Source organism: Panicum virgatum, chromosome 6N, assembly GCF_016808335.1.
Source record: "Panicum virgatum strain AP13 chromosome 6N, P.virgatum_v5, whole genome shotgun sequence".
Classification (NCBI taxonomy): domain Eukaryota; kingdom Viridiplantae; phylum Streptophyta; class Magnoliopsida; order Poales; family Poaceae; genus Panicum; species Panicum virgatum.
Window position 1 is genome coordinate 17,256,726 of NC_053150.1, and position 24,632 is coordinate 17,281,357.

The window sequence follows — 24,632 nt, forward strand, 5'->3', positions numbered from 1 at the left end:
GATTAGTAGAGCTCATGCTAAAAGGATGACCCTAAGAAATTAATAAAATCATGTTTTAATAAATCCAACAAGTGCATATGCTAGAAATAAACAGAGCACATGAAATAACAAGCAAAAATCAGGTATTAGGGACACAATTTTTACACAAGAACATACATAGCACATAGGTTACATGGTTCAAACATGAAGTCCAGTACAGCTATGGTTCAAGAGATAAAAACAAAACACTAATTTTCTAATAATTAAACTAAAGCACACAATATAAAGTTTCATACAAACTTTAGTAGTCTAAGTCATAGAACTAAGCAAGAGGAACACGTCAAAATTTATTTCACATTTTTCTGATTTTTCTACTATTTTCTAGGATTTTTCAAAGTTCACAAGAAAAAGAACAACAGTTATTATAGAAAGGTCCCTCAAAAGAATTGAATTCAAGCAATCAGGTCCCTGGGCGGCCCAAAGTAGGGGAGGGGCATCGGCGGCGCTAGCTGTCCGGGTTCCGGTGGCTCAGGTCGTCGGCGGCAAGGGGCCCGTGGGGGAAAAGCAAGAGGAGCTCAAGGGCTACCTCGGGGTTGCTTTGGTTGGGGTTGGGGTGGGCTGTGGCTGCAGGTCCGCGTGTTTCGGCGGTTGGCAGTGGTTTGAGATGACGGAGGTGGTGCTCCGGTGAGGTATAGAGGGGGAGACCGGGCTGGAGAGCTTCACTGGGAGGAGGAGAAGCTAGAAGAGCGCTCGGTTTGGGCAGTGGGAGGGAGGAGAAGCGGCTCCATGGAGAGGCCGACGAGCGGCGACGCAATGATGGCCGATGTCCCTTGTTTGGTGTTGTGCGAGCAGGGAGAGCTCAGCCGGGGCTTTATATAGGCTGTGGGAGGGAAAGATAAGCAAGCAGGATAGGGGATAGGCTTGCCGAGGCTGTGGGCGGGAGACGGCGGCAGAGCATCTCTTCTAGTGGATGGCCGGCGGTCGTGGCGCAGGCAGCGGCGTGGCGCGCATGCTTGAAGCCAGCGAAGGTGGCAGGATAGGGTTGGGGTACTTAAGGGCGATGCGTGGGGAGGCGCGGGGTAGCTGGACGGCGGGGAACTGGCGGCGGCGGCCCAAAACGGCGGCAAGAGGGTGGCGCCCCTGTTTTCAACGGAGGGAGGAAGAAGATGATACTGCGGGTGGACTTAGATGCAAAAAGGAAGGAAGCTAGGGGTTTTTTTTGTAAATGCAAAATTCCCCACTGTTTTAGGGCTCAAATGAAAAAGTGTTCAACATGAAAGTTGTGTAACTTTTCAAGATCTACAACTTTCATGTTGTGTAAATTTTCACTAGTGTTGGTATTTTGTAACGTCACGAATAAAATCTGCAAGCGCACGGATACCGCTGTAGCTTTCACCCAAGAGTATTCCAGGGTATCGTATCCACTAGGGAATGTGAGTACACTACCTATGGGTTTAGGCTGTCCAAGGACACACACACTAGTCGTTGGCCCATGATTTCTCCATCTCAAGAGATTCATCATGAAAGACCATAGTTGTACCCCGATCAAGGTCGAGAACAACAAATTCTAGGCCATCGGGAAGAGGCTCAAACTCGATCAAGGGTGATGATGGACGTTCTTCTTCACAAAAGTGAAGGCTATCTTCCGAGTCATATTCTTCAGAGGATTCTAAAACTCCCAAGAGAACAGGCTTGGATGATATGAATGGAGATGTATGCATAATCTCCTCGAGCGGGTTTCGCTCAGGAAGTGGCTTGGCCAGAAGATTTTCTAGATGAGGAGTAGCAGTGGCCGAGCCGGTTTCCCTAAGCTTTTCATCTAGGCTCCCATGAGATGCCAGAAGTTTTTCTAGTGGGAAGCCTAGGAGAAGATCAAAATCGAGGATATCGTAGATATAAAAATCTAAATGCACCTCGAGCTTGTCTATGGTGATAGGCACGTCTCTTGCAATCCCCCGACATTCAAAGTACAGTCCAGATGGACTTTTAAAGTGCTTGTCGATTGGGGTTAGAGGCTTGTTAAGCACGAGAGTGTCCAAAAGGCACTCGGGTAAGATGCAAACCTCAGCAGTAGGGTCATGAAGAGCTTCTACGATTTTTCCTTTCATAGAACAAGGGATGGTTGCAGAGGTTGGGCTAATCCGAATTGCTTCGGAAGCACGCTTTCCCTCCTTTGACCAATCCATTGCGGGTGTATGGCGGAAAATTTTATCGAGGGTCTCATAAAGACACAACGATTCCGTAGGCTTGTCGTGCCTAAAATGATTCGAGGTATTTTGGATGTTTTCCGAAGGATCATCCTCGAATCGGGAAGAGAACTCCGAAGGTTGAATCTCTTCTTCTTTCGGTGATCGTGGTTCAGGAGAGGGCTCAACAGACGAATATTGGGATGTGAAAGATGAAAGCTCAGATTCGGGTATTGAGAGACCCTCATGGCTCGATGCGGATTCCTCTCGGCGAGGTTCACTATGGTCGGTAGAGAAGAAAGTGTCTTCTAAGAAACTTTCTAGGATGTCTCTTCCTTCTTCCGGAGTTGTGTGTGTGAACCATCCTCCGCTGGCGTCGTCAAGACATGTTTGGGATAGATGCCAAAAGGCGCGAGAATCTAGCCCATGCTGCACCTATGGACTCCTTCTCTAATTGCTCAAAATCGAGGATGTCGGTCGGTAGGGAGTCTATGCGTTCAGTGAACGAGAACGAGTAACAAAAGTCATCTCGAATCTCCTCCCAATCACCGCTCATATTTCCTATCGTGCGGGTGTACCATTGCTCCGCCCTCTCTATAAGAGAGAAAGGAAACAATTTCCACCGCAAGGCTTCCTGTGTCATGCCTAGGATTACTAGACCCGAACACAGTTCCTCGAATTCTTGCAAATGCTCATATGGATCTTCATGAATTTCTCCCGAGAAGGGTCGCTTCCGAACAAAGGCTTTAAAGCCAGGGTCGAGTTCATGGTCAGATGAGAAAGATGGTGATGGCTCAGAGAACTCACCCATTGGGGTAGAGAGCTGTGGAAGGGATAGCTGCTCCATGGGTAGCGGGGGGTAAAGGTAGAAGGAAAGAAAATGAAAAAGATATGAGGACGACTAATGTAGCTGCGTTCCCCGGAAACGGCGCCAGAAAGCTTGTTGGTATTTTGTAACGTCACGAATAAAATCCGCAAGCGCACGGATACCACTGTAGCTTTCACCCAAGAGTATTCCAGGGTATCGTATCCACTAGGGAACGTGAGTACACTACCTACGGGTTCAGGCTGTCCAAGGACACATACACTGGTGTAGGAGGATAGGAAAGAGAGGACTTTCTAGATCTAGAATCTATGTTTAGAAGAAGAGATCACGTTGCCGTTATACTTCGAGATAAAGGTATCGACCGGCTTATACAAGCCGATAGTTCCAATATGTGCTCTATACAATATCCGAACGTGAAGGATTACTAAAAGGCTCGAACAGGGCTGTCATCACCTACCAGCTACCTCTACAAACCGTGGGACTATCAGACAACTGAGTGGTATAGTCCAGCCTAGACACCACGTCTACGCCTTTCCCTACTAATTCTAGACGCGTACAGGGTTATCCTTTTCTATCCGGAGCCCAACTCTAGAGTCAAATGCTACTAACTAGCATACACATCAACTAATATAAGACAGAGATGATAACTTGCGATCTAAACTCTAATTCTAAATAAGCAAAGAAAGTCTCGAACACTTACAACCGAATAAGCATCCGTCGAGGTACAAGCGGAGAAGAGCGCCGACAAGCCCGGCACATCCCCCGACTATCTCTCTCACTCTCGTAGACATACAATTTGGAGAAGAGCGCCGTTGCTGGTGCCCCTCTTGAGTACCTCTACTCCTAAACTCCCTAACAGAACTCTCACTCAAGTGAGAAGAGATGGTGTGGTGTTGTTGTGTGTTGTGTTGTATTCTCACCCCCTCCCCTTGTATTTATAGGAGGGAGCCACCAGCCTCTTGCCTGAGAAATGAGCCAAACCGCCATTGGGGACCGACCACACCTCGCCACATGTCATCTGAGAGGTGGTGGGGCCCGTGGGCCGCTACCACTTGGTCGGGCGACCATGTTGGTCGGCCGACCTTGGGCTGGTCCTGTCTGGCCCAGTTTTCGGTCAGAAGACTGTTAGGTGGGTCCCCATGTCATGTATATGGGTAAGGGGCTGTCTTGAGTCGGTTTTGGTGCTCTGGTGGGCCCTTGGATCGATGATGTGTCGCCTTGCTTATGGGCTGCATCTCTCTCTCTCTCATGTGCAGCTGCCAAGTGGGCCTTTTGGCCTTTGGACTTGCTTGTGCTTGGCCCAGTAATTTATGCCTGGGATAATATGCTTGTTTCATGCAGTTTTGGCCCAAATTCACCTACACACATTCTCAGACCAGCATCTGTGGAATTCGTCAAATAATCATCATATGCTAAGATTTATTCCTTCTGATGCTCGACTTTTGCACAATAGTTGACGGTCAAAATGGGTCATTATTGACCGTCAACAAGATCCCCCACACTTAGTTCTTTGCTCATCCTCGAGTAAAGGCAAGAACTAAGGCGGACCCGACTTCATATGATATGGTACCTACATACAAATTATTCTAGGCCTTACCTTTGCCTGTGAATTTTGATATGTCTACCATGAATTGTTTGGGAAGTTGAAGAGCGGAACGGTGTTGACTTCAGTCTCCTCCACTTTCCTGCTATATGACTGGGGTTTTGGAAATATTTTTGTAAAGACCACCCATAACTTTACTTCTCCATAGGATCTCTCATGTCGGTCATTGTGTAAATATATCCTCACCAAGGCAATGCCTCTTTTCACTCTACTTCTAAAGATGGCCTATGCGGAGCTCAAGGTAGGGGAAATGGAAGCATGCACTTGTGTCACATATGTTGCAAAATCAAACAAAGGATCCATGGAGATGACAAATCAAACATGTTGATCAAGATTGTGCACATGTGTGGAAGGTGGATGGTGGAAATGGAATACTCCTTTTTATGAATCTCTCTCCCTTTTGTTTGGATAACATGAGGGCATGGCTATATATATATATATCTCTCTCTTTTTTTTCTTCTCTTTCTTTTTTTCATGGACATTGATGTGTCCATTTTTTTTCTTTTTTTTGGGTCATGCTTCTTGGGCATGCCACCTTTTCTCTCTTTTATTTTCTATAGCCCATGCCTCAATTGAAAGATACGAGAGAGAGAGAGAGATCATTAAACATGGAGTTTTACTTTGTGGATGGATGGAATATGGTAGCTAACTTCCAGTGCAGAAGTTTAGCTTGTGGAGTGCACATGATCTTGATCAAGCAAGTATGAAAGACATCTCATAGGGTCACAAAGTTTGAATAAACTCAATGCAACAACAAGGCACATATGTGTAAGATTTGTATCATGAAAGTCAGCATATGGCTTTGGTAGGACAACCACGTGGAGTTGTAAGGCTATGGAGGTTTTCTTTTGATAAAAAGTTCCCAGACACATAAGCAGATAAAGTAAGGATTCATCCATCAAACCATATCGCACTGGTCAACAACTTAACAATTATGGGTTCCCTAAGATATGATTCACAAGCTCAGGCTTAGCAAAGAATAAAAGGTATGCAAGCCAATCATTGAGAAGCATAGAACCAGAGGATATCCTAGAGTTTAATTTTAATGATTAAGCAATGACTTTCATTTAAACTCATAGGTTGAGGAGAGTGAGGGTTAGAGTGTGCAAACCGTCATGATGAAGAACGAATGGTGGTAGTTCCGGTTGGCCAAACCTTGCTAGCACCAATTCGTCTTGGCCTTATGCATGCTGGTTCGTTCGGTGTTGTGCATGTGTTGTGGGAGATCTCGAGTGTATATGCCTGAAATTTCCGAGAGATCTCCCCCATACTTATTCTTGTACCTGGTGCTTATTCGGAAGCAAAAAAGTGGAAACAAACTAATGGCTCTACCGGTTTTAAGAACCAGGGAGCTCCGAATTTTTATTGAAACTAAAATTTAATCTCACCATGATACTTACTCAAGCAAGGCTGAATCAAGGTTGCATCAGCATGCATATGTTGTGCAACATTAATCCAAAACCTTGGCTTACCTTTCCATTTGAATTCAGCTCGCTGACTCACCCAATTGGATTTGATTTTTCTGCAGGCGTTAGTCCATATATGCAACCAACATCTATGCAAGTATTAACATCTGAGGTTCATCAGTCAAACTTGACACCATGTCAGTTTGACCGAAGAAGACATTTTAACCCAAGCACCATGCTTGATTTAAAAGGCCTATGAATGCATGCTGCAACATACATTCAAACCAGAGCATATGAGAACAGATAAAGGGAGCACGAAGCATGATTGAGCATCATTCGAAGAGAGATAGGCATGAGTTTATATCTGGTGATCCTTGAGCGACCTTCCGGTAGGGCTTTGTTTAATGTCAAAAGCAGGATATTGAGAGTACTTACCATGACATCTTGTTGATGGAGATAATATTGTCACTATGGCAACTCCTCTCATTTTTTTTCTCTTTTTTCTTTTTCTTTTATGGAGCAAGGAGCGAGGACATACACCAATTCTAAAACAAGATATGAATTGAGAAAAGAGCTTACTTTGGGGTACTCACATACCTCCCCCACACTTGGAGTTTGCAAAACTTCAAGTGTATGGAGTTCAAGTCTCCTTCTGTAGTTGTTCCTTCATTAAGGCATATCGAGGTGTTGTAGTCAGTGTAGCTCACATGTTTGTAGGCGTTGTCTATCCATCGTTCTCTTTGATCTTCCCCTGGAATGGTTAGCGACCAAAAATACCCGAAGGAAAACTATATCCTAGAACATGCTCTTGCTTTTTATTGAAAGGGAAATACACAAGTAAATAAAAGATAGTAGTCCAGGCTATCTCCCGGCAGTGCTTTGTTTCTGGTCATTAGCTCGACCATGACAACTCTTGTAGCCATCACTGGTGATGGGTCATTGTTTCACCACCAATTGTTGAAACTAGCTACAAGGTTAGTGCCACGGTGCACGCACGAAATCTACAATGTTTACGATAAACATATACATCTACAACCAACCTTCTGAAAATTTTGCAAAAGAGGACCTTGAGTTGGTTGTAGTCCTCATGTGTGCACGGTGCACTAAGCATGCCTGACTCTGGAGTTTCATTGAATGAGCATGGTTTACGTGGTATGTCAAAAGTAAAATTCCCATGCTCATTTGAGGAATCCTTTTCATTGGACTCCAGAGTCGGCGCCTCACAAAATTCCTTGGCCCATGATTTCTCCATCTCAAGAGATTCATCGTGAAAGATCATAGTTGTCCCCCGATTAAGGTCGAGAACAACAGATTCTAGGCCATCGGGAAGAGGCTCAAACTCGATCAAGGGTGATGATGGACGTTCTTCTTCACAAAAGTGAAGGCTACGTTCCGAGTCGTATTCTTCAGAGGATTCTAAAACTCCCAAGAGAATAGGCTTGGATGATATGAATGGAGATGTATGCATCATCTCCTCGAACGGGTTTCGCTCGGGAAGTGGCTTGGCCAAAAGATTTTCTAGATGAGGAGTAGCAGTGGCCGAGCCGGTTTCCCTAAGCTTTTTATCTAGGCTCCCATGAGATGCCAGAAGTTTTTCAAGTGGGAGGCCTAGGAGAAGATCAAAATCGAGGATATCGTAGATATAAAAATCTAAATGCACCTCGAGTTTGTCTATGGTGATAGACACGTCTCTTGCAATCCCCCGACATTCAAAGTACAGTCCGGATGGACTTTTAAAGTGCTTGTCGGTTGGGGTTAGAGGCTTGTTACCCACGAGAGTGTCCAAAAGGCACTCGGGTAAGATGCAAATCTCGGCAGTAGGGTCATGAAGAGCTTCTATGATATTTCCTTTCATAGAACAAGGGATGGTTGCAGAGGTTGGGCTAATCTGAATTGCTTCGGAAGCACACTTTGCCTCCTTTGACCAATCCATTGCGGGTGTATGGCGGATAATTTTATCGAGGGTCTCATAAAGACACAACGATTCCGTAGGCTTGTCGTGCCTAAAATGATTCGAGGTATTTTGGATGTTTTCCGAAGGATCATCCTCGAATTGGGAAGAGAACTCCGAAGGTTGAATCTCTTCTTCCTTCGGTATTCGTGGTTCCGGAGAGGGCTCAACAGACGAATATTGGGATGTGAAAGATGAAAGCTCAGATTCGGGTGTTGAGAGACCCTCATGGCTCGACGCGGATTCCTCCCGGCGAGGTTCACTATGGTCGGTAGAGAAGAAAGTGTCTTCTAAGAAACTTTCTAGGATGTCTCTTCTTCCGGAGTTGTGTGTGTGAACCATCCTCCGCTGGCGTCGTCAAGACATGTTTGGGATAGATGCCAAAAGGCGCGAGAATCTTGCAAATGCTCATAGGGATCTTCATGAATTTCTCCCGAGAAGGGTCGCTTCCGAACCAAGGCTTTAAAGCCAGGGTCGAGTTCATGGTCAGATGAGAAAGGTGGTGATGGCTCGGAGAACTCGCCCATTGGGGTAGAGAGCTGTGGAAGGGATAGCTGCTCTATGGGTAGTGGGGGTAATGGTAGAAGGAAAGAAAATGAAAAAGATATGAGAACGACTGAGTCCGAAGATAATGTAGCTGCTGTTCCCTGGCAACAGCGCCAGAAAGCTTGTTGGTATTTTGTAACGTCACGAATAAAATCCGCAAGCGCACAGATACCGCTGTAGCTTTTACCCAAGAGTATTCCAGGGTATCGTATCCACTAGGGAACGTGAGTACACTACCTACGGGTTCAGACTGTCCAAGGACACACACACTGGTGTAAGAGGATAGGAAAGAGAGGACTTTCTAGATCCAGAATATATGTTTAGAAGAAGAGATCACGTTGCCGTTATACTTCGAGCTAAAGGTATCGACCGGCTTATACAAGCCGATAGTTCCAATATGTGCTCTATCCAATATCCGAACGTGGAGGATTACTAAAAGGCTCGAACAGGGCTGTCACCACCTGCCGGCTACCTCTACAAACCGTGGGACTATCAGACAACTGAGTGGTATAGTCCAGCCTAGACACCACGTCTACGCCTTTCCCTACTAACTCTAGACGCATACAGGGTTATCCTTTTCTATCCGGAGCCCAACTCTAGAGTCAAATGCTACTCACTAGCATACACATCAACTAATATAAGGCAGAGATGATAACTTGCGATCTAAACTCCAATTCTAAATAAGCAAAGAAAGTCTCGAACACTTACAACCGAATAAGCATCCGTCGTGGTACAAGCGGAGAAGAGCGCCGACAAGCTCGGCACATCCCCCGACTATCTCCCTCACTCTCGTAGACGTACAATTTGGAGAAGAGCGCCGTTGCCAGCGCCCCTCCTAAGTACCTCTACTCCTAAACTCCCTAAGACAACTCTCACTCAAGTGAGAAGAGATGGTGTGGTGTTGTTGTGTGTTGTGTTGTATTCTCACCCCCTCCCCTTGTATTTATACGAGGGAGTCACCAGCCTCTTGCCTGAGAAATGAGCCAAACCGCCATTGGGGACCGACCACACCTCGCCACGTGTCATCTGAGAGGCGGTGGGGCCCGTGGGCCGCTACCACTTGGTTGGGCGACCTTGTTGGTCGGCCGACCATGGGGCCTGTTTGGCCCAATTTTCGGTTAGAAGACTATTAGGTGGGCCCCCATGTCATGTATATGGGTAAGGGCCTATCTTGAGTCGGTTTTGGTGCTCTGGTGGGCCCATTGATCCTCGTGAACGCATCTGATTTGTCGAGAAGGTGTTGCCTCGGATCGATGACGTGTCGCCTTGCTTATGGGCTGCGTCTCTCTCTCATGTGCAGCTGCCAAGTGGGCCCTTTTGGCCTTTGGGCTTGCTTGTGCTTGACCCAAAAATTTATGGCTTAGATAATATGCTAGTTTTATGCAGTTTTGGCCCAAATTCACCTGCATACATTCTCAGACCAGCATCTGTGGAATTCGTCAAATAATCATCCTATGCTAACATTTATTCCTTCTGATGCTCGACTTTTGCACGATAGTTGACGGTCAAAATGGGTCGTTAGTGACCGTCAACAACTAGACCAAAGGATTTGAAATTATTTTAAAATCCAACATTTCTTTTAAAGATTTAAAAGAACACAACTTAAGTTTTAAAAATTGCAAGGGTAGCCTTAAGCATAAAAATATATTTTTATGACAGTAAAAATGGAAAATAAAATATGCATTTTAACCCCTCATAAATTTGAAATTTTGCCTTTGCAAAACTATTTTGTAAAAGAAAACCTTTGCACTTTTCCAAAATTTACAAAAATACCATTACTCAGATAAAAATGGTTTAAATTTTTAAACAAACACAAAAATTATATTTTTAACTGGATGGTTTTAGCCCATAAAACCTGGGTTGTCACAGCCATTGCCGAGGCGTTTCCTCATGTGAAGTGCTCGGTGTCGGAGCTTCCACAAGTGGTGGACGGCGTGCCAGCCGATGGCACGGTTGAGTTTGTTGCGGGCGGCATGATGGATTTCATCCCTCCGGTTGATGCTGTCTTACTCAAGGTATGAGCCAGTAATATAATATGATCGATGGGGTGCGTCTAGATGAGTAGTATCAAATCCATATGCTAATCTGATTTTGAATTCATTTTCTCTTTCTAACATAGTATATATGTTCAGGCCGAAAGGTGAGCGAGCAGGTGGCATCTTCGCCATGGACCGAAGCCGAGGCGGGCGCCGCCGAAGCTGGGGGCGTGCTGCGTTGGGCCGAAGAGGTGGCGAAGCTGGCGGTGCGTATGGGGGCCGAAGCCCCAGACGCTAGGCTGAAGCTAGCAAGCTTCGTTTTGAGATCAACGAAGGGTGAGGGAGCTCAGCTCTTCATGTGGTAATTGTGAGCTTTAATTTAGTGCCAAACACATGGTGGGCGCCAAACTTTTGGAATGTGAATCCGTCAAACAATAGAGAGAGAGAGAGGAGGGAGCCAAAGGTCCAAGCCAGTGAGCAGGAGAGGAGTGCTCCAGAGAGAGCCTCTCTTGGCCCCTTGGGTCATCCATATATATAGGAGGGGGGTGGCAATTTGCCCCCAGCTCCCTGGAGAGTACATGATTTACAATTAGGCCCTCGGCCCTTGCAAGCAGCCCATTTCTTTATGTGGGCCGGGCCATTTCCCCAACAGCAACTTGTCAAGATTTTGCAACTTATTGAATTCTACCACTTGATGTTCTATCTAAAATGACAAAAATGCGGGACTGAATCCCAAGGCAATAGTTCCATATAAGCTCTCTTTGTTCCAAGACCTCATTTCTCTTACTTCAGGATATCAAAGGAGGAATTGGTTCTATTACATTTCCATCAACAAGCATAATTAGAAGATTGATTGTAATAATGTAATCATACCCAAACGGATCAAAACATGGCAGGCAACAAGTCAGTACAGATGAAATGTAATAGAACCTAAAAACCACATGTGCATGTCCTTCCATAGTTACAGACCCAGTCCCTGCCATGAAAACCAAAGACCATGTAGCAGTCACAGCTGTGTGTGGTGAAGTTATGCTATTTGATATTGAGCGTGGTGTCCAAAACAAATTTATCCTCTAGCAGCATGACAAAGTGTGTCTAACACTTGGATATACATATGCAAGGATATAGATTCAGTGTAAATAGTGTTAGAATTTTTGACAAAATATGACATATTTTAAATTTCATTAAACTAATGTATACTATGATGTTGTTAAGCATGAGTGATCTTGTGACATCAGTTAACATCTTCATGTTCATATTTAATCCAAAACTTAACATGAACTATAATAAAAACAGAGAGTTTAGAAAGTACCCAGAGGCGGGGCTAGTGTCAGATGCACTAGATATACACCCTTTCCATGACTCAACATTGCATCAATCAAGACAATTCGATGTAGCTGATCAAAATTGGTGCAATGTGGTCAAACGCTATGATGTAGTTGTGCGTAGTGTGCTCCCTAAAAATCTAATCGCCTACCCATGCATGCAGACGTCGCAGTAGGACGTGGTTAGCAGGCATGCTCTTCCAAATTTTGTGTGCGCAGAGCTTAGGATGGGAATGCAAAGTACACCGACAGCAACAACGGAAAAGTTGTCATCACATTGCTAACCAAACATAGGATGGGGCGCTTCACAATATAGGCACAAAGGTGAGGAGGTTAACTGAACATGAACGCCATTGATGTGCGCCATCAATGACTAGTAACAGACAGAAGTAAATGCCATCGATTAAGTAATGATCATAATTTAATCACCATTTAGTAATGTCCAAGACTTTATTTTGGGGCTCCAAAATTTCATTTTAATTGGAAGTTAAATGGGTATAACCCAATAAAATCAAACACATAAGACACGAAGTGTTTGTGACACTTGGATATGTTGATGCAACACACATAAGACACAAAAATGGGTCGAGAAGGAGCATTTTGTTTACCTAATTGGCTAACTGTTATAACTTTCATGGCATGGTAGTAACTCTAACGATTTCTTAATATGATGCCTCCACCACAACAATTTAGAACCAGTAGGATTTTTGGGCACACTTAGATGTTGATGAGGAGGGTGGTCAGGATCTCGATCTTAGTGAGGCAACTCCTCCTCCTCATCATCATCAACAACATTTGTTGTATGTATTTGATTCATATGTGAGGCTTTTCTCAATTACTTCTAAAAAGAAGTTTACATATACTTGATATATGTCCAAGTGTCACTTGCATTCTGATTCATCTGCAATCTTTTTATGTTTATGCTAGAAAATATATTTTCTTCCATACTTGATACACATACTCTTCTTTTTCTATTTTTAGTATCAAATTTAAATTAAAATTTGAAATCAAAATTATCATTTTTGATTTGGAATTTGTCTTTTTACTAGGTTCGTGCCGATGTATTGCTACGGGCAATACAAACTATAGGTACATGACATTGTAATGTTATTGATAAGCAACCAATTCAGCAAACAATATAAATTGCCCTTGATTATATTACTTATATATGTCAATGAAAGATCGGATCGAGTGCTCTAGCCTAAGAGGGGGAGGGGGTGAATTAGGCAACTTAAAACCTTAACCTATGGCTCCAACTAAATTGCACAATATTAAACTAAAACATGCTATCTATATGTGCAACTATGGCTTGTCTAGTGTGAAATCCCTATCCTAAAATAGTTTAGCAACCTATAGCCTTTCCTATTAAGATACTACTCTATGAAAGTAAAGGCACGCAAGGAAGCTAGTATAAAATGTGGAAATATAAAGAGTGGGGTAGAAGGAAGCGAACTTTCGACGCGGGTGTTTATCCCGTGGTTCGGTTAGCCACAAAGACACACCTACATCCACGTTGTTGAAGCACTCACAAAGAGTATTGCTTCTCGGCAATCAAGTATTTTCCGTGGATGCAACCACAGTCACTTTGATCCCGATTTCCACAAAGGAGCTTCTTCACAAAGGATGGGGGTCTCCACGTCCCCCACACAAGGTCGTCCACGCCGCTCCACACCAAGTCGGAGGGTTGTTGACATTGCCGGCGAGCCTCAAAGCTCCAAGAGGCCAGCGCACGAAGATATCTTGTTGGTTCAACAAAGAACCACAGCACAAGGTCTCAAATCCTTGCTCTCTCACTCTCTAAAGAGCTAACCTAGTACTAACACTCTCAAATGTGTGCTAAGAACTAAAGATATGATCACTAAACTCTTGGATGGCTTGGAGATATTCTTGGGTGTGGGTGTGATGTTTCTGAACTCCAGCATCATTGAAATGCCCGGGGGATGGCATATATATAGCCCACCAAGTCCATAGAGCCGTTACTAGCCATTTGGGCTTTTCTGCGCAGGGCACCAGTTAGACCGGTGAGGTGGCACCGGTGCAACTGGCCACTCACAGCTCTGCACTATCCGTTGGCCTTCTGACAGCTAACGTGGCTATCACCGGTTAGACCGGTGCCTTATCATCGGTTCAACCGGTGCTGAAGAGATCTGCCTTCTCTTCCTTGCAGCTGATGTGGAATTGCTCCGGTGCTTGCCCCGGTGCTCCGTCGGTTCAACCGGTGCTGAAGACTTGTGTCCTGGCCACTTGACATGCTCTCTAGTCTATAGTATGGTGCTTGCACCAATGCCTTCTTTTCTATACCGTCGGTGCAACCGGTGCTGCTTGCACTTCTTCACTTGGCTGGGCAATGCATGACCCATTAGGACACCGGTGTATCCGAAGCCTAACGGCTAGACCCGTTCATGGTCACCGGTTCAACCGGTGCCACTGTTTCTGCAGAACTCATCTATTTCAGCATTTCTTTGAGTTCTTTTTTTGTGTTTTACTTCGCTTGGCATTTTTATTTTATCCCTGGGATCTATAATTGTTCACTTGATAAACTTATTAGTCTCATTGATTATGTTGTCACACAATCACTAAAATCACAAATAATGGCCTAATGGAGCCATGTTCCTTACAGTCAATCCAAGGCATACATGCAATACATCTATTTTTGTTCATAAAGCATACATGGCCATATTGTAGCTGTATAAAAATCGAACCTCATGGAGAATGATTCATTGGGTTATTATAAAAAGGGTTCACTTGCTATGGAGTCTCAACGCAGAGTGTTGCAGAGAAATTCTCGACGCGCTCGATACGGATCCCTCTTTGCGTGTGTCTGTTCAGGCCTCATATTACACATATTTTGACGATTACGTATTGCTTGCCTCTACTTTGGTGTCATATTTGCATACGGTGCCCTATCTTTTGCTGACTAGTGAGGGTGTAGGGACGACATGGCCTGCGCCAACGCACAGCTGAGCAATCCCAACTGCTCACGCGCTATCTAGCTTGCTCCATGTGCACATTATTTCATATAATTTCCACTTATTAACAAGCACAAGGTGTATCAGCTGAGAAGATTAAGCCACGTTGACATCCGATCGAGCAGCATCGTCCATGGCGGTTGGTAGCAGTGAGCTGAGGTCAACGCAACGCCACGGGACTTCGCAGCCAAGCTGAGCTTCCATGAAGCTGGTAAGCAAACCTTGGCCAGCCTATGCCTTACCTTAGCTTCCATAATGGATCCTAACATGCCATGCCTAGCTCTCAAACATTCCCAGGAACATGCCCTGCTCTCTCCCTGACAGAGCTTCTCCATGTGATCGGCCTTCTTCGTTCTCCAATCCGTGCAGCATCCACGGGCAGCTGGGCACTATAAATAGCGAGCCCGATTCGATGTTATGGAACATCAATACAATAGCAAGATCAAAGGAGTTCCAATTGAGGGATTTGTAGTAATTGCACATTGAATTAGGTAGCCACAGCGGCCATGGCGTTGCCATTGCCGTCGCCGTCTTCTTCTAGGCACCATCCCCGGCCGCTGGTGGCAGCGTTGCTGCTGCTGCTAATGGCAATGGCGGCTCGGCCGGGAGTGGCGTCGTTGCTGTACGACCAGGTCGAGATCACCTGGGGCGGCGACCGCAGCTTCTTCTACATGGAGCGCGAGGGCGTCGACGCCTCGCGCTCTGCCTCGAGAAGACCAACGGCGGCTCCGGGTTCGCCTCCAAGGACACCTACCTCTACGGCCGCTTCGACATCGACATCATGCTCGTCGCCAACAACTCCGCCGGCACGGTCGCCACCTTCTACGTATGTCCGGCCTGTCGCACCCCGACGAGGTCATGATTCATGCTGAATTGCTGACACGGTTTGGTATCTCTGATCGATATGCAGCTGATGCCGGACGGCGAGGTGCCGTGGGCGTACCACGACGAGATCGACCTGGAGTTCCTCGGCAACGCCACCGGCGAGCCGTACACGCTCCACACCAACATCTTCGCCAACGGCGCCGGCGGCCGCGAGCAGCAGTTCCGGCTCTGGTTCGACCCCACCACCGACTTCCACACCTACTCCATCGAGTGGAACCCCAAGCACATCATGTAAGCCTCCGAATTGAATTCTCCCTCTTGATGATCATCAGCAATATATGAAACTCCTCGTCAAAGCTCAACCCCACATTGTTCTTGCAGAATCCTAGTGGACGGCACGCCGGTCCGCGCGTTCGAGAACCACGCGGCCCGCGGCGTGCCGTTCCCGACGTGGCAGCGCATGCGGCTGCAGGGCACGCTGTGGAACGCCGACGAGTGGGCGACGCAGGGCGGCCGCGTCAAGACGGACTGGACGCAGGCGCCCTTCTACGCCTACTACCGCAACCTCCGGGTGACGCCGTGCGCGCCGTCCCCCGGCGTGGCGTGGTGCGGCGACGAGCCGCCGGAGTCGGCGTGGTTCGAGCAGCGGCTGGACAAGGCGGCGCTCAAGGAGGCGCAGGAAAAGCACATGATCTATGACTACTGCGTGGATGAGAAGCGGTTCAAGGACAAGGGATTCCCCAAGGAATGCAACGCTGACTAATCAAATGTATAATGTAAATAAATGCCCATCTATTCGTTGACACGTGTCCCCTCATGTGTCTGTAAAATAAGTCAATCATTTTTTTTACAAGATAAATATTTCATTCATTTTTTGTTATACAAAAAGTGTAGCCATTTTCTTCATCAAGTTTATGACGGAATTTGTAAGAGTCTCCCTCCTTTTCGGAAGAACAGGAATATTTGAAATCCAACAGATTCGTGAGAGGAAGGGGAACGCCAGGGTCCAGGAAAGAGTACTAGGACGGCCTGCGCGCTACGCTGCGCCCTTATCCTCAAAATCAGAAGCAAATCAAGAACCGCTGAGGTCTGAGGGGAACATTGGAACCCTAACCACGCGGGCACAGTACAAGACTACAGGGAAAGCAAAGAACCTCCAATCAAGGGGAGTACCACCAACATGCTCACCAAGAAAGATTAAACTTACGGGGGAAGACGAAAAGGATAAGCAAGGTGGCCGTCGACGCAGCGATCGCAGCTATCAGCCAGACACTAGAGCTGCCACCAAGATGAAAAAAAACGGGCCGAAAAGCCTGTTCGGGCATCCAATGACAAGAGTTCAATTGTAACTAGGGTAGTTTCCATAGCATTGATTACACTGCCCTCTAGAATGTTTAGCTTATGTGGCACTATATTAAATGAGAGAGGGTGAAGAGATGAAGAAACTGGGTCTCATGCAAAACTCAATTTCTACACAAGAACCTATGGACTAGACACTACCAAATTTTGTATTGGAAGAGAGTAGTGTCCTCGTAATAAGTAAACAACAAATGTAATTGGTTCATAGGAGAGAAAATAATTAAATAAGTATGAATTATTGATCCATACGAAGAACTATGAATTGAGGGATGTAGTTTCTAAACATAGTGTCTTACTTATATGGTGGTATAGACACTATATATTATATATATGTAGACACTATGAGTTGGACGTGACCCACGATGTAAACAGTAATGGGCCAATGCAAAGGCAAGCTGAGTGAAATGCAAACAACGGCGTGTCGACGTCAGCCCGCAGAGGACTGCCCACCAATGAGGCCGATGGGGACGCGTGTCAAGAAGTGATAGTGTAAAAGGGCAGAGTTACCCTGTCGCTCGGAATTATTATGGGATAAGAGTGTACATATTTCCTTCTACTAGAACATTCGGCGCGTGATGCGCGCCCTACCAATTCAACAATTAAATCCAGCAATAGAATCAAATAATATTTAAAATAACATAAATGTTTCACCCTTTATTTTCAGAAGGTAAAATATACTCCTATAGTTATCACCATTTGACGAACAGACGTCTAGGTAAAGTACACTAAACCTCAAAAAGAAGGTACAGTCCCTTGCTAACATTTCACCTCATTCAAGAACAAACGAATAACAAATGAAGATAAATTTCATGTCTGTTGAGGTATTTCTGAAGCTTTCATTCATGTGAATTGATCCAAAACTCATGCCAGCACTTCTGCAGTCTTGGAAGAATGCTTCGAGTCATCTAAAACACCCATATAAGCTGTTATCAAAAGGAGCAAATTAAGCATATGAAATTTCATTGGATAGATCTTTGGATCCTTTACAGCTTTATAAATGTCAAAGCTTAGAAATAGTAGTTCTGATATCAAACTATTGTCAAAAAAATTATTTAAAAAATAACAAGCTATAAATTCCAGATTGAGTGCAGAACTATAAAACAAATTTAATGCTACATGTGTAAATTAATTCTTAGTAAAAGGTTTGGTTTCCTTTGCAGTAACCATTAACACTAAGCACACTAACAGCCACAAGCCCACAAAGCATCTGTCTAATCGGATGGGCAAAGCAATTGAGAAACTGAGGTGTCGCCTTATAAAAGATATCTGTCTAAAATTGGAATGATCCTATCTCAATTCGATCATTTGTATGGTTCATCTAACTCAAGTTGCCTTCTGTGCTTTCTGTGCTGCAAGCAAAAAATCAAGTTGCCTGTTGCTTGCTACCAGCAAGAAGCAACCATGCTGATCAAATGGCCCAAACACGAGCTACTGGTAAAGCAGTACATCTTGTTGACGCCTTTCGGGATCAACACACAGACGCACTCGAACGTGCGGCGCGAGGAAGAGCTCGCTGCAGCACTTCCTGCGTAGACCGGTCAGACCGGTTATGGCGAGCGATTAGACCGGTCACTGCCGGCGAGAACGACGAAGAACATACGAACGTTAGCCCGGGAAGACCCGTCGGCACAGGCGCATGCAGGGTTGCTCTAGGGTCGGCAGGCCACCTAGAACGCCCTCAATCGACGTAGAGACGAAGGAGGAACAGCAAGTAGTAGATTGGAAAAGGTAGGGCAAGAGAAAATAAAAATATAAAAGTCGTATTGATTGATCGATTGGATACCCTCAATCGGCCGTGACCCTTTATATTTATAGGGTGGGGTGGATGTATCCCGCAAGGAATCCTATTACAGATCTAAATCTACAAAAAGTCCTAGTTGTACTCGAATTTCAGTTAGACCAGTCTGACCGGTCAGACCCACCAGTCAGGCCGGTCGGCGCTTTGCCAGATCCGAAATAGGTCCGACCGGTCAGACCGCTTACGGGCACCGGTCAGACCGGTCTGGCCTAGTCTATGCCAATTTAGGTCGTCAACATATGCCCCCCCTATTTTTTGGTGATGCTTGCATACCAAAAAATAAGCACCTGGACCAAAATTAGCTAAGGACGATGATAAACATGCATCGGCCATATTTTGTTCTAAGGGCGATAAATTCTATCGGCTATGTCTTACTTCTTCTTCAAGCTGATGACGAAACAACTTACTTAGGCCTCCATACCTGCTTTATGGTCGACGACCTTGCTGGTACAACCTCCGCTTGATGTTCCATAGACTCCATCTTGCGCATCTACTGCAGCCTCCTCTTTTGAGTGCGAGATAAGCCTGAGGGACACCACCTCGGCTGTAAATATTGATCATCTTGCTTCACATCCTTCTCACCATCTTGACTGCATTTAGATTTGCTTTTGACCAGATTATTGCTAGCAATAATCGGTCTTTGAGAAGCACCATGACTTGGATATATAGAAGAATATTGAATAAAGTATGGATACATATACATTCTACAATAATCCATAGGTGTGTAATAGTAAGGATACGACCAGAACCATGGAGCAGATGGCTCACCAAATAAATATGGTGCAAAAATATTATTACCTTGTTGCAAAGGAGAAGCCGATTGCTCATGAGACTTTGACGATGGTTTTGCATCCTTATCTTGATCTGATTGCTCCTTCTGCCTCTGAGTTGCTCCTCTCTCCTCATACTTGGCCAAGAGTTGCTTTAAACTCAGCCTTTTCTTTTTGTCGTTTCTGAAATTTTTTCCAGAGCTCTCAGAATGACCGGTCTGTGCAGACCCGTTCTTTTTTTGCTGCTCGTGCCCCCCGAGCACTGAACCTCCAGAGGGACTGGTTAGACCGGTCACCAGACCGGTCTGTACAGTCCTGGCGCCCTTCTTCTGATCTTGCCCCCCGAGTGTTGAATTATTTGATGAAGCTTCGAGGGACTTCTTTTTCTATTCAAATCTTGATTCACCAATGACCACATTCTTCCCCTTTGTTGATTCGGCTTTACTTTGCCGAATTAGAACCTTAGGATTCTGTAATTCAACATTATGCACAGGGAAAGGATTGTTATCAATTTGCTTTTGTTGAATAATCAATCGTCCTTCGTTAACGGCCGATTGAATTTGCCTTCTAAACACATTGCAATCATTGGTTGCATGAGAAAATAAATTGTGCCACTTGCAATAAGCACGCCACTTTAATTCCTCCAGCGGCGAAATAGTATGAGACAATTTGATGCATCCTAATCTATTTAATTGATCGAATATGCGATCACATTTGGATACATCAAAAGTAAACTTAATATTATCTTGCCGATTTTTCTAAATTGGCTTGAGAGAACCACAAGTGCAAGGTTTATCATTAGAAGGCCAAGTAAATTCAACAGCATAAACATCCTTGCCTTTATCGTCCGAACAATTTGATTCACAACCAAGAACATAAATAGGACGATTAGGCTTTCCATTGGACTTTTGCAAAGCTTCTTTAGCTCGGCTTTCATTAGCCAGAGCCTTTTGCAAAACTTGACTAATATCTAGAAATTCTTGTCCATCTAGCTTTTCTTTATAAAAATCGAGTAAACCAACAAAAGCTAGATTAGCCAAATCTTTATCAAAAATTGTCAAACTATAGCATCGGTTTCTAATATCTCTAAATCTTCTAATATATTCAGCAACACATTCATGTATCTTTTGCTTAACCGATGTAAGATGTGATAATTTCAATTCGGTTTCACCATTAAAGAAATAATCATGGAATTTCTGTTCTAAATCGGCCCATGTGCGAATTGAATTGGGTGGTAATGAAATAAACCAAATAAATGCAGCACCCGATAGAGACAAAGAAAATAATCTCAATTTGTAAATATCACTAGTACTAGTTTTACCACATTGTATAATAAATTGGCCGATATGTTCTAATGTAGTTCTACTATCATCACCAGTGAATTTAACAAATTCAGGAATTTTAAAACCCTGTGGATATGCAACATGCTCATATTCTTCAGGGTATGGTCTCTTATATGATCGGCATCTCCCTTTTGGATCTATACCAAAAATTTGTCTAAAGATTTTAATTACTTCATCTTTGATACTGCCAGATCCAAAATCATCGGCCATAGGCCGATTTGGTATACCATGATGTTGAGCAAAGTTCAGCGGCGTAAAATGGTGCAACGAACTTGCTGCCCCATGTGGTACATTTGCATGAGGTGCTGAATTATAATTAATTCAGTTACACTGGTTAGCCGAATTAATTACTAAAACATTATTAGTTGGAATTTTGCAATTAGCCAAATCATTCATTGCATTATCGGTATTAGATGTAGATGCATTATTATCACAACCGATAGGCTTCATACAAAGATGTGATTCTATTCGGCTAAAGTGATCATCAAATATATTATGAATATTTTGACCAATAAATTCCAACTTATTATTAATATGAGAAGAAACAACATCATCTATAGCATTAGCTATTTCTGAAGTAAGAGCAGGTTGTTCGTTCTCATCGAATTGTACCTCAAACTGTGAAGCATCGAAGGCGTCATCCGTTGTGACCTTCCCTTGATGGTCGACGGAGAAGTGCGAGATGTACTGCTTGATGGCTTCTTCTTCCAGCTTCTGGATCTCCTTCTCCTTCTCTTCTCTGATCTTCTGTCGGATGCCATCAAGAACCTTCTAATGATCGGCCAAAAGTTGCTGAAGAGTCGGCCTCTGGATGTTGGCGGCATCAACATCACTAGGTTTAGGAATTTTACCGGCCATGGCAGTCCATTGATTCTATCCCCAGTGGAGTCGCCAAAAAGTATGTTGACGCCTTTCAGGATCAACACACAGACGCACTCGAACGTGCGGTACGAGGAAGAGCTCGCTGCAGCGCTTCCTTCGTAGACCGGTCAGACTGGTTTTGGCGAGCGGTCAGACTGGTCACCGCTGGCGAGAACGACGAAGAACCTACGAACGTTAGCCCGGGAAGACCCGTCGGGGCAGGCGCACGCAGGGTTGCTCTAGGGTCGGCAGGCCACCTAGAACGCCCTAAATCGACGTAGAGATGAAGGAGTAACAACAAGTAGTAGATTGGAAAAGCTAGGGCAAGAGAAAATAAAAAGATAAAAATTGTATTGATTGATCGAATAGATACCCTCAATCGGATGTGACCCTTTATATTTATAGGGTGGGTGGACTTATCTGGCAAAGAATCATATTATAAATCTAAATCTACAAAAGTCCTAGTTGTACTCGAATTTCAGTTAGACCGGTCTGACCGGTCAGACCGGTCGGCGCTTTGCCGGATCCGAAATAGGTCCGACCGGTCAGACCACTTACGGGCACCGGTCAGACCGGTCTGGCCTAGTCTATGCCAATTTTGGTCGTCAACATATCTCATATGAGCTATAGCCGCCAGCAATTAAAGAAGTAAATTTAGATATCTAAATGTGATTTTCAAACCAGAACGTCTAACAACACACAGAAGTACAAGAAAGAAGCCACTTACCTCATTACATGTACGCTTTAACAGAATACTTGAGACCGAGATCTGACAGAATATCAAAAGTAACAATGCGGACACCTGTAATAGACAAAATTTCTTCTTATAAGAATTTAAAGAGTAGTAGAGCACACGGAACAAAGAATCAACACTCAGAGCCAACTTACCATATTGCTGAGAGGACACCCATTGCCAATGCACTTAATCCACACACAGCAGCCTCATATATAATAACTCTTCACATATATCATGAGGGTGCTATTTGTCCTATCCAACTATGATGTTTATGGGACTATACACATCAGATTAAGCAAGGGGGTTAGTATTACCTCATGATGGCACACCCTGCAGGCAAGTATCTGTAGCGAGTAACAATACACGGTGTACTGCAGATGGAAATGCTGTGCCTGGAGATAACCCCGTCCGCAAGCCTGCAATAGGGGATTCATTTGACATGTGACAAACTTGTTGCAGCTTTGGCCATCAGTCATCGTATCATGTTTTCTTGTCCGATGCTATTTCTGGTTCAGTGGTCAAAATGCCTACCCATGTTGTGGCTCCATGAATTAGTGTCCAAGACTATTTTAGAAATTGTTAGCTTTAACAACTCAAAGGGATATCTAGACTCAGAAAAATCAAGAATTTGCTTAAGTTATTACATTTATTTCAACCATCCACCAGAATCTAGGAAACGCTTCCCCAAAATCACCAAATAGGAGGCTAAATCAAGGAATTGCTGTGATATGGGGGCACACTTCTGGCTAGCTGGAACAAAACCAATCTAAATTGACTAAAAATAATAAAGTAGCAAATGTATTGATTTTAACTGGACAAAAAAGTACAGATAGGAGAATTATATGTGTGCATCAAATGATAATATAGCATACCCTTGAGTAACACTCGACGACAGTCGCAAAATCCTTGGATTTAAAGGCAATGTCTGCATGCCTCTTGACAACAAAGCTCTCAGATAATTCACCAGTCCATGACTGGAGAGATAGCTACAAGTTCCAGCATTCCAAATACATATGTAAGATGTATATCAAGTGCTCTTTCGTAAAGTTACCACTCAAAGCACGAAAGCAACACTTCAGGAGCAATTTCAGAAAATGACACTCTTGGGATATGCCAGAAGTGGACATTTGGCAAACATTAACCAGCCAGAATGGTGAGTTGGTGAATTGTCCACATAACCTCAAAGTTGTGCATGCAGAATATGCATATGGATGCCATTTCTTTTTCATGCACCTGAGAACAGAAAGGTTTTAATAACACCGATGATTGATGGCAACCTGACTCTATATGCATTTTATCACATCAAAGAGGTATAGAATGAGAGGACAGCCAACACTATTTAGCTACATTCCAATACCACAGTCTAACCATGTTACTGGATATTGTAAGTGAGGGAATAAAAATTCAACACCTAATCTATTAAGCAGTTTATTTGAACAAATGGAGCTATGGAAGAGTGCCTATATTAAAAAAATACATTGATCTAAGATAAAAAAAATGCATGACTTCCTAGAAAATTAATTGAAAGAATAAGCACCAGTAACACACCTGTGCAGGAAATAGAACAACATAAGGTATGGAAGGATCGCACGAAGTGGAGGGGATGAGAGAAGATGGGATGGTGTGACCGTGGGAGAGGGCACATGAGTGAAATCAGACATAAGATCCTTGTCCAGAATATAGCAGTGCAGATGCCACTAACCATCACAGATCGAGGGGGGAAGGCAAAGCCAGGGCCATATTTCTCATTGAGATCTCGCTGAAAACCAGATCCTCAACCCCCCCCCCCCACCGTTGCCTGATCCTTCATGTCCGCAGCAAAGAAGGCCGGAGGTTGAGGTTACCACTGTCGAGATCCACCATGGATCCATCTTTAGTGCTTCTGCTTGGGCCACCATCATGCTTGACCTCGGTGGTGGAGATGGAGTGGAAAGTGAGAGAATGGGAAAAAGAGAGATGGAGAGAGAGTTGCAGACGGGGAGGAGATAAGGCTACTACCTCAGGGGGTACCATGCGGTAGGTGGACGAAGGAGCTCTCTAGCAACTGCGGCAAGCTCGCGCGGCACCCCACAACCCATGTTCCACTGACGGCGGCGAGTAGGGAGGCACGCGTGGTGAGCACTATGGTGCGGCGGCAGCAGGGAGCGAGAAAAAGGAGGGACAGATGAGATGG

General features: G+C 44.6%; 1 pseudogene; it reads left to right on the forward strand.

Annotated features, from left to right (window-relative positions):
* Nucleotides 1–15,273: 15,273 nt before the first annotated feature.
* On the forward strand, nt 15,274–16,355 carry LOC120677983 (annotated as a pseudogene).
* Nucleotides 16,356–24,632: the final 8,277 nt, after the last annotated feature.